Source organism: Mus caroli, unplaced genomic scaffold (genome assembly GCF_978045245.1).
Source record: "Mus caroli unplaced genomic scaffold, Mus_caroli_1 scaffold_15, whole genome shotgun sequence".
Lineage (NCBI taxonomy): Eukaryota > Metazoa > Chordata > Mammalia > Rodentia > Muridae > Mus > Mus caroli.
In genome coordinates this window covers 97,638,063-97,654,293 of record NW_028227270.1, presented here as the reverse complement: position 1 = coordinate 97,654,293, position 16,231 = coordinate 97,638,063, and the positions used below count along the sequence as shown (strand labels likewise).

General features: G+C 41.8%; 5 non-coding genes across 5 annotated transcripts; 2 read left to right on the top strand and 3 right to left on the bottom strand.

The window, feature by feature from the left end:
* Positions 1–10,034: 10,034 nt before the first annotated feature.
* On the top strand, positions 10,035–10,106 carry Trnaw-cca (transfer RNA tryptophan (anticodon CCA)). The gene has a single exon. It is a non-coding gene; the product is annotated as a tRNA-Trp (tRNA).
* A 1,820-nt stretch (positions 10,107–11,926) lies between these two features.
* Trnam-cau (transfer RNA methionine (anticodon CAU)) lies at positions 11,927–11,998 on the top strand. Its single transcript has one exon. It is a non-coding gene; the product is annotated as a tRNA-Met (tRNA).
* Positions 11,999–12,359: 361 nt separating this feature from the next.
* On the bottom strand, positions 12,360–12,432 carry Trnar-acg (transfer RNA arginine (anticodon ACG)). Its single transcript has one exon. It is a non-coding gene; the product is annotated as a tRNA-Arg (tRNA).
* Positions 12,433–12,792: 360 nt separating this feature from the next.
* Trnas-aga (transfer RNA serine (anticodon AGA)) lies at positions 12,793–12,874 on the bottom strand. The gene has a single exon. It is a non-coding gene; the product is annotated as a tRNA-Ser (tRNA).
* Positions 12,875–15,903: 3,029 nt separating this feature from the next.
* Positions 15,904–15,976, bottom strand: Trnar-ucg (transfer RNA arginine (anticodon UCG)). The gene has a single exon. It is a non-coding gene; the product is annotated as a tRNA-Arg (tRNA).
* Positions 15,977–16,231: the final 255 nt, after the last annotated feature.

Here is a 16,231-nt window from a genome sequence, read left to right as displayed (position 1 = left end):
GCACTCAAACTCTCTGAGTTCAAGGCCAGCCTGGTCTACAGAGTGAGTTCCAGGACAGCCAGGGCTACACACAGAAACTCTATCTCAAAATCCAAAAAAAGGAAAAGGTGGTGGTGGAGAGCAAGACTCAGAATGAGCAGTAGAAATGGGTTACACTTGCTATGATCTCAGTAATGACCTTATTCCCTTCAGACTGTGTATTGGTCTGCTGTCTCAATTCTGTTTCTTCTCCCTTGCAGTAGACTACCCTTGGCTGGTTTTTCAGCAGTCTGTCACGATCTATGAGGATTCTTTTGATTGTCTTCAGAGACCTAAGAGTCATCAAGAGACAAAACTCTTTCCAGTTAGAAGCAGCCAGATCAAGTTGATGCCTATTTCCTAAATGGTTGTAAGGTATCTAGTGTGGTCACAGCAAGCTTAGAGGTCATTGAACCTCCCTGTCTCATAAACAACAGCTCTTAAAAACAGGAATTAAAACAAGACTTTGATGACTGTTTTTTAAAAAAGGGCATTTGAATGGTGTCTCTGGCCCTTGTTGAACATGACATTTTGAACTTCTAGAAGGATCATGTATGTTTGAGCAGAAGTTTTCTTTTTAAATGATCTTATTTTATGCATTTTATATGTGTGAGTATGTGCCACATGTGTGAGGTTGTATGGGGCGGGGGGGGGGGGGGGTGTGGGGGTGTGTGTGTGTGGCCTCCCTTCCCCCAGCCTGGAACCTGCTTGCTCAAGGGTGGAGCTTCCTGCTCATTCGTCCTGCCACGCCTACTGCTGGACCCTGCCGTTGCTGCTTGGAAGAGGCACACACATGTTCGTGTTTGTCCTGCTACTGGACCCTGAGTTACTTGGCGGGAAATCGGGTTCCCTCCCCCTTCCTTTATAACTGAGTGTCTGGAAATAGTAAAACTGAGCTTTGATCAGAATGTTGTCTTAGCTCCATTCTTTCTTCCGCCCCATCTAGATTCCTCTCTTTTCAGCTCGAACTGTCATTCTCAGTTGAACCGTTCGTGTTGTGGACTGTGGGCAGGCCGCAACAGGGGGGGGAGGAGGGGTACAGAAAAAGACATGAAATCCCCTGCAACTCAGTTGCACTCAATGCTGTGGGTGCTGGGAGTAAAACTCCTGGGCCTCTGGAAAAGCACTAAGTAGTTTTAACCACTGAGTATAGCTCCAGCCCATGGGAGATTTTTTAAAATTAAAGAACAAAATCTTAGCACTGTCTACTCCCTTAAGAGTTAATCAAGCTAGGTGTGACTTTAATCCCATGCCTTTAATTCCAGCATGCAGAGGTAGAGACAGGCCTATGAGTTTGACATCAGCCATGGCTAGTAAGACCCTGTCTCAAAAGAGTTAATCCAAGAATGCCTGGCAATCATCTGGACAGGAAAACCTGCCTCAGGAAAGCTGTCTGTTGAGGAGACTTTAAGAAATAGTATAAAAGCTGCCTTAAGAAGTAAATTGGGCCAGGAGTGGTGGTGCGCGCCTTTAATCCCAGCACTTGGGAGGCAGAGGCAGGCAGATTTCTGAGTTCGAGGCCAGCCTGGTCTACAGAGTGAGTTCCAGGACAGCCAGGGCTACACTGAGAAACCCATTTCTTCATTCCTGAGAGTGTTTTCTTCCACAATGGTCTGTCTACTATCAGCTCCCCAGTACTCCTACCTAACCTTGTAATAAACTCCATTTTTCTTCTACATTACACTTCCTATAGACATCTGAATTCTTTTGGAGAAATCACAAAGCTCAGGGGAGCTAGAAAGTATGCAGAGAGAGGCCCTTGCAACAGAGAGACAGCTCACTAGTAGAGTATGTGCCTAGTGTCTCTGAGTCTATTGCTTTAATCTCCAGTATTGCAACAAAAACTTCCATATATTTGTCTGGCAAGATGACTCATTAAAGGTTTCTGTCTCTAAGCCTGATAGCCTGAGTTAGAACTCTGACTCATGTGATAGGAGAGAACTAACTCAAGCAAGTTGTCTTTTGACTTCCCCTGAAAATATGTTTCCAATATGCTTATTATTGTCCTAGGTCTATTTAATGAGTCATAGCTTTTGATTCCTCACTAGAAATAAAAGATCTCAGATGTAGTGTAGAATATACATTTCAAAGTTGGGAAATAGGCCACTGGGCATGTCTGTGGGAAGTTATCTTGTTTGTGTTAATTGAAGTGAAAAGGCCCGCCCACTATGGGTGGCACCATTTCTTATACAGAGGCTCTGAGACTATAAATAAGAGTGCAGAAAGTGATTTGAGAAGTGACATTAATGCATTCTTTGCTCTGTATCTCTAATTATAGATATGATATGATCTGCTCCCTGAAGCCCCTGCTGCTATGACTTCTCTGAGCTAAACTATGAACTAAGACAAACCTTTAAGTTGCTTTTGCATTTTATCATAGAGACAGAAAATAAACTAAGACAAAAGTTAAGGGTAAATAAGAATGATATTCTTCCCTGCTTCTTTCCATCTCCTGACAGTGATTTGCCACTCTGTCTTTCAGACAATCCCGATCCCTTGAAATACACAAATGTGGAAGAGATAAGCAGCTTGCTTCAGGGCTTGTCTGATAAGGGTTGGGACTTAAGAATCTGTAGGCCCTGGGTATCTAAAAACAAAGACCCAGAAAAACTAGATATTATGAAGTAAAACTTCTTCAATTCTTCATGTTGGCCTCTTTGAAACAAAGAGAAACAGAATGCACACCAACTTTCACTGTCTACCGGAAACGACTAGTCCAAGATCAACCTAACCTTTTGAGAATCCTGTCACACCCATCAGTGCCTAACAGGAGCGGTGTTTGGTAAAACGCCGGTGTGGACCAATGAGTAATGTATTTTCCTTCCCCAAATGAATTTTTCATGTTTTTACATTATATTTTTACATTCAGGAGTGTAGCTTGCTGGTGTCTGTGAATTCATGGTGTGGTTCTTATGCTCAGGTTCCACTGGATCTAGACATTGCCACTGCCTCTCCCACAAGAATGGCAGGGTTCCTGTGTCCTCTTTTTTTTTTTTTTTGGTTTTTTTCGAGACAGGGTTTCTCTGTATAGTCCTGGCTGTCCTGGAACTCACTTTGTAGACCAGGCTGGCCTCAAACTCAGAAATCTGCCTGCCTCTGCCTCCCGAGTGCTGGGATTAAAGGCCTGCGCCACCACGCCCGGCTTCCTGTGTCCTCTTTTCTCAAATAAAATAAAACTTAAAAAAAAAAAAAGAGTGTAGCTTGAAGTATTTTGTATTTAAGAAGATTTAGATTTATTTTATTTATTTGTACAGAATATTTTGCTTGCATGTATGGTTGCCTATGGGGCCAGAAAGAGACATCAGATTCCCTGGAGTTGGAGTTACACAGTTATGAGCCATCATTTAAGTGCTGGGAAACAAATCTGGGTCGTAGCCATTGAGCAATCGCTCCAGCTCAATGTTTTATGTTTGTTGAGATGAAGTCTTATGTAGCTCAAGCCAGCCTTAAACGCCTTGAAGAGATCTTCCCATCTCTGCCTTCCAAGCGTTGAGATTATTGGCCATGGGAAGGTTTTCATATAATTTTTTTCCAGTCTGGTTTTAAGCATTTTTCCCCCCCAAGAAGCCAAAAAGAGCCGGGCGGTGGTGGTACACGCCTTTAATCCCAGCACTTGAGAGGCAAAGGCAGGAGGATTTCTGAGTTCGAGGCCAGCCTGGTCTACAAAGTGAGTTCCAGGACAGCCAGGGCTCTCTCTGTAGACCAGTCTGGCCTCAAATTCACAAAGATCTGCCTGCCTCTGCCTCACCAGTGATTAGCTTTCACTTATACATCTGTAATTTCGATAATGTTATGAATTGTAATGTAAATATCGGATATGCAGGTTGTCTGATATGCGACCAACAAGAAAAGGTCCCCAAAGGGGTCTCAGACTGTAGGCGGAGAACCTCTTGCTTAAAGCAAGAAAAAGGCAGAAATGCCAAGATTAACATATGAAAGAAGCCCATTTGCCTTGACCCGCGGGAGACCCTTCTTTATCTGGGCTTTATCTTGCGTACAGAACTCTTGAAAGCGAAATGCAAATGCGAGGGGCGGGCACCATCCGACCTTTAAAAGACTGCTCTGCGAGCCTGCATGTTTTTGATCTTTCCTCTGCTTACTACTCCGCTTTCACTTGAGGAGTACTTTTCTTTTCTTAATAAACTGTTTCTATTTCTGTTTCTAACCACGTGTCTCCTGGCTCAGCACTATTGAGACTCTTTCCCTACATCCTTCTTTAGTGTCTCAGACCTCCATAGAGAAATATTTCCTCATTTCCTCTCCTCCAGGGGGATGCTGGATCCTTCAGTTTTGCCTACCCTGTTGTTTTTCTCTAAAGAGCTAATAAAATGAGAGTATTCTTCTCATTCAAAGATTATTTTATTAATGGGACGAAGACACAGAAAGAGATGTTTCCCTAGTAACATCAGTGCTCTCAGCTGGGTCTCTTTTATACAGTCCTGGGCCTAGTTCATGACTCAATCCAACTCAACCCAAAGAAGAAAATTCCTTAGTCATTTGCATGCCAACCTGATCTAGAAATTTCCTCATCGACACTCCACTGATCATTCTAGAGCATATCAAGTTGACAGTTAGAACAGACCATCACAGCGTCTTTATCACCAGTCCTAGAGTCACTTTTTCCTCTCAATCACTTCCACCATTCTGCTTTTCCCATCTCTCCTTCCTCATCCTCATTCTTTCACCACATCTAACACAGCTCTTTCCTTCTTTCCTGCTTCCCTCTCACTTACTTTCCCTCCCTCTTGTTGCCACCCTCTTCCTCCTATTTATTTCTTTCCCTCCTTGTTCCCTACGATGCTCCCCACCCTCCTCTCATTCTCCTTACCCTCCTCCCTCCACCTCTTCTGTCTCTTTGTTCAAAAAGTGTGTCTGGGGAAAAGAGTGGTTCCCACCACTCAACCCACACAATGCCAAATAGGAACCCCAAAGGATTCGTTGTCATTAGGAACCTCATAGCGGAGTAGAATCCTATGAATTGTTTAAATTCCATAAGGAAAAACTCAGGAGTGAAACTACACTAATTTGGTCTTAGTCTCTATCCTGTTTAACACTGATCTTTATCAAAGGACACTGGCTTAGTCACCTCAGGACTTTCCCTCAGAATAGTACAACAGTTTGCGATACAAAGACATGGAATTTGGGTTTTTATCTTGTCTTGTCTTGTTGAGACAGGATTGCTTTACACAGTCCCAAGTGTCCTGGTACTCACTATGTAGACCAGGCTGGCCTCAAACTCAGAGAAATCTGCCAAGATCTGACTCCCTCTACCTCCCAAGTACTGGGAATAAAGGCACGTACCACCACAACACCATACCCAGTCTGTCACAAGTTTTATGTGGCTCAATAAATGTCATTTTAAAAGAGTGAGTTGCTGATATGTGGAGCAGTCCAGGAGAACAAACAGTACACTGAAGTATTGTTCCATAAAGCAAGGAGACTTGGGCCAGGGTGGCTGTAGGAGTAGCTATGGAGATAAGTTTAACAAGACTTGTTTGTGCAGAATTCTGTGGGCCTCTACTTTTTTTATCTTTGATGATAAGAATGAGAACAGCTCTCAACAGGAAATTTCATTGGTTTACAAAAAGAAGTACATTCATAGCCAACCTTTTTGCTTGCTGCTTTGCAAATGCCTTTAACCCAAACTGCCAGACCTCGGCAGACAACAAAGAGATCCCAGGCAGCAGTTCAAGCTGGAAGAAGCCAGAGTCTCCTGCCCTGCTGCATCTGAAATCAGAGTTCTGGAGATGATACCAGGACACAGCAGGTAGATGTGTCTCTAAGACCTCTTTCTCTAGCCTGGGATCTGGAGCCTTATTTTTGTAAGGAGTTAGATTTTAAATATTTTCTACTGTTGTATGGTGTGGTCGCAGATGAAGCTGGATTTGGCTGTGGCAATAAAATTTAATGTACGGGCTGGGAAGATAGTTCAGTTGGTAAAGTGCTTGCCATGCAAGCATGAGGACCTGTGTGTTTGATCCTTAGAACCCACATCAAAAAGCCAAACTCTGTGACACATGCTTGCAATTCCAACTCTGGGGAGATGGAGAAATGGGGCTCCCTGGAGCTCACTGGAGCTCACTAGTTAGTCACCTGAGCTTACCTAATGAGCTCCATGCAATGACAGATTCTGCCCCACAATAAGGCGGACAGATTGAGGAATAACACCTGAGATTGTGCTCGACATCTACACACACACACTACACACACACATACCACTATACACACACCACACACACACATACCACTATACACACACACTACACACACTACAACACACTAGACACACTACACACACACACTACACACCACACACACACACATACACACACAAAACCCCGTATATATGAACTATACAGTTTCATGTAATTTGTCATGCACAGTATTATTATAATTCATGGCAAACTTTTTGAAATATAAAATAGCTATGGATGCTGCAAAAATAAGAGGCTATGTGCAGCTTTTCCACAGTATGCTTCTGTCTGATCAAGCAGCTTTGGACATCTGAGACCTTTCTCGAAAAATGTAAAATTTGCACATAAACACATACTATTTTTTTTCCCAAACAAAGGTAATCTTTGCTAGTCTATGTGGTGGTTCACATATAATACTATAATACTAGCACTTGGGAGGCAGGAGCAGGGGGATTGCTACAAGTTGGAACTCAAGGCCAGCTTAGACTAGAGTGTGAGACTTATCTCAAGAAACAAAACAAACCTTGCCATGATATTGGTATTTATAATTCCCAAGTTAACCTGTTTCACTAATATTCTTCTCATTATAATGGCATATTGAAAAGACTTGTCCTTTGGGGTAGACTATAGTATTGAAGATTATTCAAAAATACCATTTAACACCTTAATTATAGTGGGGGTCATTATGTGAACCAAGTTCTTTCCTATTGTCAGGTTCATCTCCATCCTTCTCTCTCTTTTTTTTTTTTTTTCTTTTTCGAGACAGGGTTTCTCCGTATAGCCCTGGCTGTCCTGGAACTCATTTTGTAGACCAGGCTGACCTCGAACTCAGAAATCCTCCTGCCTCTGCCTCCCGAGTGTTGGGATTAAAGCCGTGCGCCACCACGTCCGGCTTCCATCCTTCTCTTGTTCTACTCTACAACGTAAAGAATTTCTTCCCCAGGTTCCTTTATCCTTTGGCTTCCAGATAGGCCTGGAATGATTAGCAGGTGGGAGAAAGACAGAAGCCAGGACAGCTCTCTAGCTCTTGGATCCGAAGGCATCTTAGTATCCTTAGGACATCCCTTTTCAGAGACAATATCAGCCTTTCATTGCTACTGATCTGTGTGGTACTCACTTGTGAGTCCTCCATCCTAGCAGCCAGTTAGTTTTGCTTCCTTGGACAATGTCTTTCAAATTTAGCCCAGACCATCTGCTTCTTGAAAGTGATCTTCTGTATGAATCTTCCCTTAACCTGTTCTCTCAGGCCTTTTATTTTAACATTTAACTTTCTGCTCTATCAGAGACAATTTGCTCTTGTTTGCTAAAGAACATTTACTAAAGACCTCTAAAAATACATCAGAGGCCAAAGAAAGCTAGCTTTATCCAACTTGAGAGACAGGGGAGAGTACTCACTAGTGGAAGGGCAGGACATCTAGATTTGGGAGAGTGGAAGGGATTCAGACTCTTGAGACTGCTGTTGGTCAGGAGGCGAGGCAAGGCAATGTCTAGATAGCCCTGAAACTGCTTTTAGGAGGAAGTCATGGACCTGGAGATGTCCTTGGAAAACATGCACAGTGCCAGTGATGCTGGGGAGTGATTTCTTATTTGTATTTTGAACTATTCTTTCCCCCCTTTCCCTGTCATAGACATAGTTATGGGATGTTTTGTCTCCATTTGTCTAGTACAGAGAACATAATGGCCTTCTCTACTGATTGTTCACATTGGAAAGAAATGCGTCGTCCATTTGTCCCAATATTTAGTTGCTTGTGGCCAGATTTATGTTTCAACTGACCTCACAGACTTACGGTGAAGACTTGATATAATTGTATAATGACACTTGAATGTTCACTTGACATTCAGTACCCATGCTATTTATTTTTCTGCTGCTATTAAAGCTACCTACCTACGAAGAAGGAGTTTATTTTGGCTTACGGTTCCAGGGGATTAGAGTCCATAATGGTGAGGACAGCATGACATCATCAGGCAGATACAACAGGAAGCTGAGAGATCACAACTTTAAACACAAACGCAGAACAGAGAGAAAACTGCAAGTGGGGTAAGGCAATGACGTTTCAAGGTCCATTCTCCTCAGTGACATACTTTCTCATATGTCTTCCGGAGTAGATGCACCTCCTCCCTAATGAATGTCACCAACTGGAAACCAAAGATTACAATACCCAAGCCTATGGGGGACATAGCTTGTTCAAAACAACTCAGTGCCTTAGAGCATCCATTTCTTTTATTGATACTGATGTCAAGAAAAGACTTCGATGGTGCCTGGGGCTGATTGTACTGGCTCATAGGAGTCAGCTGTGCACATATCTTCCCAACTCAATATTGGGTGACACAAGTAAATTTATAACGAATGTTCTTGGGGCTGGAGCAAGCAGGGCCAGAGCGGGTCAGAAATATATAATATATTATATGACATATTATATATTATACATGTATGAATGTTCTTAGGTTCTTAGGTCTGGGGTACAAGAGGGACACTGAGGATAAGAGGTTAATTAGAAGAGATAGGCACATTGCTGTAGTTTGCTTTTCTATTGCTGTGACAAACATCACAGTCAAAAGCAACTTAAGTACACAAAAGTTTATTTCAGCTTACAGTATTGTAATTCATCATGAAGAGACATCTGGGCAGGATGTGAAGTCAGGAAAGGAAAGAGAAGTTTGGTAGAAACAACTGCTTCCTGGCTTGCTCTTCATGGATTGCTCAACCTGATTTCTCATACAACCCAGGACTGCCATCTACCCAGGGCAGGCATGGCCCATGTTGGACATATCAATTATTAATCAAGGAAATGCTTCACAGACATATTCACTGGCCAAGCTAATCAAAGGGCTTCCCTAATTGAAATTCTCTCAGCTTTGGGGTGTGTCAAGTGGACAGCTGAAGCTAACCAGGAGAAACACCATGGACAAACAGCTGAGAGAAAGAGGCTACTACAGGGGAACAGGGCTTTATCAATATATGTATAGCTTGAATCAGCTATGGTGAGAGGATTTGTCCCTCAGAAATTAGCAAGCACTTCAGCATTGTGGATTTTGCCCAACAGTGGCTGCTAAACACTTGTCAGCATACTTATTCCTGCTTGGGAACTGTGTGGAGAGTGAGCTACCAATGACAACATAAATGTGACAACAGACTGCCACTTTACTCTTTGATGGCAGTGGAAAAACTTGTTTATCCCTGACTCTCCAACTCCTTTCCACTACTCCAGTGAACGATGAGGTTCATTATAACAAGGAAATACAATCATGTACTCAGCCCCTACACAGGATCAGAGACAAGCTTTTTCAATACATTATTTTAAAGCCCTTTACAATTCCCAGTAGGAATCCTGGGCTTTCTTTTCTTCCCTCTCCCCTTCCCCCTCTCCTCTCCTCTTTCTCTTCAATCTGAAAAGTGAAATTTAATTTTTATTTCAAGAAAGGTGACTGTTTTATAGCAGTGGGCTTCTGTTCACAGTATCAAGTGGTTATCAAGTTACTATTTATTTTAGATCTGGAGGACAGAAATCCTCGGCTTCTGAAACTTTCCTAGGCCGTCAGGATTCCTCGCCTGACTTAGGGAGACATAATTGTTGTACCGGGTTTGGTACAGTGATGTGATCTGGAAGGTGGTCGGAATCTGATAACCGTCGGTTCCACATCAGACAAGGACCAGTCTCCTGTATAGAGGTCAGAGCCCACCTTTGTTAGCCTCCTTTGAAGGACAGGAACGAAGGAAAATACTTGTCGAGATTATTAATTAATACATCCCTGTGGGATAGCAGAAGCTAATTACATAGATTTGAATTTGGTTAAATGGCAATTATCAAGGACCTCTTGGCTGACCTCGTGGCGCAACGGTAGCGCGTCTGACTCCAGATCAGAAGGTTGCGTGTTCAAATCACGTCGGGGTCAGTGTTTTATGTTTGGTACTACTCTTAAAAGAGCTGTAGGAAGAGCCGACTGGAGTTTATTATTATTAGAAAGAAAGAATACAGGCAAGTACACATAAATAATTTCGTAACTTACTGCAAGCATTCTGAATTTCGGTACCCACTCTTGTTCCTGTTTTAACCCCAGATGCTATTGTTCTATACCTGCATCGTCTTCTATCTCAGCCGCTAATCTTTGTAGACCCTTAGGTTAAGGCCTATCACACCAGCCGGAATGTGTGCCCTGGGCTCATGAGATTCCTGCCTCAAGTTAGCTTTTCCGTACCACAGCGTCACAGGATCACTGATATCTCCACCTCCGCAAAACCTCGAATGGAGTTATTTCTAAAGGCAGGGGACCTGAACGCAATTAGGTCGCCAAGTTCTGGAAATAAACTTGTGAGCTACAGATTCCGTGCCCCACCCTCTCCACGGACTTAAATAAATCTTTATATTTAAAAAACAAAAGTGCACAAATGTGGCAGTACTTACTGCTCTATGCCACCAGATCCACCAGAAGACCAGCCTGTTTATTTCTTCAGAAGACTTTGAATTACGTTTGTTAGACCTGAGGCGGTGGGGGAAACATTTCCAAGACTGTCTAATTAAGGACGCGTTATTTAGACTGGTCAGACGGCTGCCTCAACCCTAAGTCGGGATTTCAGACAGCAGCTTCTCACTGGGTTTTGAGGTTCCTTTTGTGGAGAAGGGTTAGGGTTGATAGAAAACAGCTGTGGAGGTTTGGCTGTTAGCAACTAACAGAAGTGGGGGTGGGGGGGGGCTTAGGGCTCAAGGCTGCCTGTGGTGTAGATAAGTGTGGTGATAGAACGCAGCTGTCGGGGTAACTTGATGTTAGGAGCAAGAAATATCTGGGATCTGGGAATCCACATTTCATAAGGAAAAGGGCAATCATATTTGGCTAACAGAACTTTAGCAAGGCAAAAAAGGGTGGGCACACATCATAAGGGTCCAAGTTGAGTTTAGGTTGAAAATATAGTTTGCAGGATACATTCTGCTTAGGAAGCAGAAATGTACTCGCGTATGGTATGGAGACTTCAGCAACAACTTCCGACAGTGTGGTTTCAGCAATGTGGCTCCTGTTTGGGTTTCACACTTTGTACTGACCACTTTTAAAATCAGGAATTTGATCTATCAGCAGATGCTATAAATGAGATACCGCAGGCAGCCATTCTTGTTTGTTTGTTTTCGGTTTTTGTTTTGTTTTGCTCCGTTTTGTTTTGAGACAGGGTTTCTGTGTGTATACCTGGCTGTCCTGGAACTCGCTTTGTAGACCAGGCTGGCCTCCAACTGACCTCTCGAGGTCTGAGGATTAAAGGCGTACACAATCACGCCCCATTACTTGTCTGCTATTTTTTTTTTCTATTTTAAGATTTATTTTCTGTGTATGAATACCTTCATGTATGTATATTGCACCACATGCCCAGGAAATCAAAAGAAGATGTTGAGTTCCCTGGAACTGGAGATATATTGTAGATGGTTGTGAGCCACCGTGTGGGTACAGGGAATTGTACTCAGGTTTTATGCAAGAACAACCGTTAATCTTAACTACTGAGTCCTCTATCTCTACAGACACCCCCCCCCCCTTTTTTTTTTCTATTTATAATAGTTGTAATGCTTTTGATCCACGGAGATTTCGGAAAGATTACATGCCAGGTAGCAACTTAGAAAAGTTAAACAAACAAACAAACAACCCAACTAACCAACCAACCAACCAACCAAAGAAAACAAAAACAAAAACGGAACAGAGAAATTAAAAGGTAATTAAAGAGCTTTGTCTGTACAAGCAGAGTGGCGCAGCGGAAGCGTGCTGGGCCCATAACCCAGAGGTCGATGGATCGAAACCATCCTCTGCTAGAGTTCTTTTTAGGTAACTACGTATTTGAGTGCATCTCTGGTATATAAATAGCAATAGTAGCAATAAAAGAGAGAATTGGGAAATGGCAGAGAGGCCTTGAGAGTAGAGTATTTATTACTGTAGATGAGGTTTGATATTAAGGGAAGACCTTAAGGAGAGTGTGAGTCACAGTCATGTACTGTAAGTGATGTGCTTTCATAAAACCGATTTGTATGAATGAAGAGTGGCAAAGATAAATTCTAGCCTATATTTATTTTGTGTAAGGTGAAAAATTTAAAACAATAAAGTGAAATATATAAAAGTAATATACGGAAATTCAATACAGGAGAAACTTGAGACTTCTACAAAACAAAAGAGTTCCGAGCCAGCCAGGAGTCGAACCTGGAATCTTCTGATCCGTAGTCAGACGCGTTATCCATTGCGCCACTGGCCCACCTATAGGTTTTCATACATATAGAAAGAGGAAGTGACAGTATTATGCTGAGGTCTTAGGGTTACACTTGGGAAATACTTTTTATTTCATTTCAAAGGTGCAAAACTAGAGCTGAAGTTTTACTGATGTCTTTAATTTAATTTACAATTTATTCATAAAAAAAAAAACTAAAAAACACCTGTGAAACACTAAACAGGAACTTCATTATGAGATAGCAGTTATTTTTTATTTTAAATGAATACCAGCCAGTAAGTTTATATCTAATTTAGAGAAATGGAGAAGTCATTGATGTCATTTATAAAATCTCCGAGATGGACTGATTACTTTGAAGTACAGTTGGAAACCACAAAAGCCCACAATCGTAGTCGGCAGGATTCGAACCTGCGCGGGGAGACCCCAATGGATTTCTAGTCCATCGCCTTAACCACTCGGCCACGACTACAAGTGCTGTAAGCTCTGTTCAGTGTTCTACATCTTAACGTATACACACATTGTCTACCCTTCTGGTTTTAGGATTTAATGATTTGTTGAATTCGTGATCTACCAATGGAATCAGAGAAACCAATCAAGTTTAACTCCATACATGTAAGTGGGACATTAAAGAACGTTGTTTGGTTCTTTAGAAAACACATCAGCAGTACGTTCTAGGAACTTTATCACAAGCCAAAACTTGTGATGATATTTATCCTCACGCATCCCAGAAACATTAAATGTCGTCACACATTTCGAGTCTGACAGAGGAGAGGTGTTCTTCAGAGATTCACATGTACAACCAGTTAGTCCAGTACTTGCAATATAGCAAAGTTTTAATAAACATTAGCTGCCATTAAAATCAGCATTTCAAAATTCCATCAAAATATTTTACAGGCATGACCATCTTTTGTTTATTTGTCTAGCTGTAGCTACTTTTACACCATTAAAAATGTTTCAGAGTGAAGTTAGAAAATATTTTGATGGTCGAATCCTTTTCATTATGAGGGGATCTTCTCTCATAGAAGGAAGTATCTGATATTTTCAGATAATAGTTTAGAAATACAAAGACCATTTCCAATGACAGGACAGAACCCCACAAACTTCACTTTTCTGAAATTTCAGTACCTTGGCCACAGTACAGTCGGTATGCCTGTGCACGCATTTGTGAGCAAACAAGCACTTCGGTGCTTCATCCAAGACTGAGAAACCACCGCACACGTTTGCATGTTGGATGAAAATTACTCCCTCCCCTCCCCTGGCCCTCTGTCCTAGGCTCTAGAAATATTTAGGTGCCCTAGTCATTTCTTTTTTGTTTGTCCCCAATGCAGCACTTTCTACCTCCAAATGCTCCATCCTCCCAGGTCTGGTGATATGTACCTATAATCTCAGCTGCCTGGGAGGCTAAGGCAGGGGGATGACTGAATTGGGAACTAGACTTGGCTACATAGAAGTTACAAGCTACATAGTGGTGTCCTATCACAAAGGAATTAAAAAATGAAAAGAAAAAAAAAACCCGGCCATAACCCTCAAGGCTTTTTAGTATAAACAGTAACAGACGTGATTAAAATGAAATGTGCTGTGTATTACAGTAGCTGAGAAACATGCGCTAGATCCCAACCACAGAGGTCTTATGCATTCCCTACAGTCACTGTAGAACCCAAGGTGCATGAAGACAACTGGCCATTCTACATTTGATTTGAATTTTGTTGTTGTTGTTAAACTGAATTTTTCATGGGGAGTCTGATCAATATTCACAGAATGAATTATATTTAAGCTCAGCTCTGAATGCTGTGTAGGATGGAGCCAAGCTGGGGGCAATGAAGCTGTGTTCTAAACTCAAACCTCGCGGTCCGTGGCAGCAGTGGAAGGAAGCTCTGCCTAGATGAGACATTGCTTTTTGAAAGACAACAATGAGAAATCACACTGGAGACATTGTGGAAGGTGGATTATGTCCACCATACTGTTGCTTTTCCTTCTAGGAGAGCAGATTACCTCATAATGAAAAGGATTTGACCATCAAAACTTTTTTCTAACTTCACTCAGAAGTATTCTTTCTGGTGTTAAAATATTTAGAGCCAGATAAAGAAACAAACAATAGTGTTGCCCGTAAAATATTTCGATGGGATTCTAGAAGGCTTATTTTAATGGTTCCTAGTGTTTTCTGTCCTCCCGGACATACACTTGCCAGACTAGAAAAACGTGCAGCAACACTTCCTCCTGCAGCAAACAAGTCTTTCTTCCCCTGACACTTGCTCTGTTTACAGCCAATGTGCACATTGTGTTCAAGAGCTTAGGGCTCTTTTTGTAAGTAGCTTCTTTCCTTTCCTTTTCCTTTCTTTTTCTTTTCTTTTCCTTCTTTCTCTCCCTTCCTTCCTTCCTTCCTTCCTTCCTTCCTTCCTTCCTTCCTTCCTTCCTTCCTTCCTTCCTTCCTTCCTTCCTTCTTTCCTTCCTTCCTTCCTTCCTTCCTTCCTTCCTTCCTTCCTTCCTTCCTTCCTTTCTTCCAACCTTCCTTTTTAAATTCAAACAGAAAAAAAACCAACTGAGTCAGGCTTTTGTAGCTCAGGCAGGCCTCCCACTTGGAATCTTCCGGCCTCAGCCGGAGGACTGGGATTACAGGTCTGGGCTAGCTACCACCACTCAGCAAACTTCCTATTATGATGTTTTCAATATGTAATGAAAACGGGGAATTGTTTGTATATTCATCATCCACAGTCAACAAGTATCTGCTTATTAGTTTCATCTACTTTTTCAATTTTTTGCTGAATAACATTAAATTAATTTGGGGACGTATGATTAAATATATAAACATGTATCACATGAATAAATATTAATACAGCCACTGTGCCCTTGTCCAATTGAAGACAATGTAACAATTCTTTTTATTTTTTTTAATTGGATATTTTCTTTATTTACATTTCAAATGTTTTCCCCTTTCCAGGTTCCCTTCGGAAACCCCCTATCGCATCTCCTCTCTCCCTGTCTCTATGAGGGTGCTCCCCCACCACCCACCCATCCACCCAACAATTCTTTAAAGGTATCTAGTAAATGTTTTGTTCTTGTTTATGTTTACTTAAAATATCAGTCTTTTTACCTCTCCCCTTCCTTTTCTTATCTAACTCCCTCCGAGACTATGTTTCATTCCGCAGTCCTTGCTGAAACCCCTTGTGGAGACAGTGCGATCTTTAACATGTGGTGATGCTCCTGCCTCTGTCTGTATACAGTATTGGCATTACAGTATTGGTAGCTGCTTTTATAAACCGCATCTGGTCCAAGTTGCTTCTTATTGTTTGACTGTAATGGCTACTTCAGTCTCTTAGTTTGAAGAAGTCTTCCGGAGTTTTTGCCTTGCTATTCTGCTCTGATTCAGACTTTTTTCAATCTTCTCTGTGTTTACCCGGTACTAACTTTACATCAGGAAGCAACTGTCAGATAACCTATTGTCAAAGATAACAAAAGTAAAAAAAAAAAAAACAACAACAACAAAAAAAAATCTCAGCTCAACCACGAAGGGATTCGAACCCTCAATCTTCTGATCCGAAGTCAGACGCCTTATCCATTAGGCCACGTGGTCCCACATGGAGGGGCTGCTGCTCGTGTATTATTGGAAAATAACATTTTCTCTTTGTGCTTTATGGTAGTGATTGATGTTATCACGAATTTATTAGTGAAATACGTTTAAATTTAATATCATGGAGTTCCAATCAGCAACTCTTGAATATAGGAATATGATGCATCAATTATAGTTGTTTTTGTAGTTGTTTTTAAATAGTTCAATCGGAAGCAAGGCTAAAAGGCCATATAAGCGCAAGGGCTTCAGCAGGGCTTT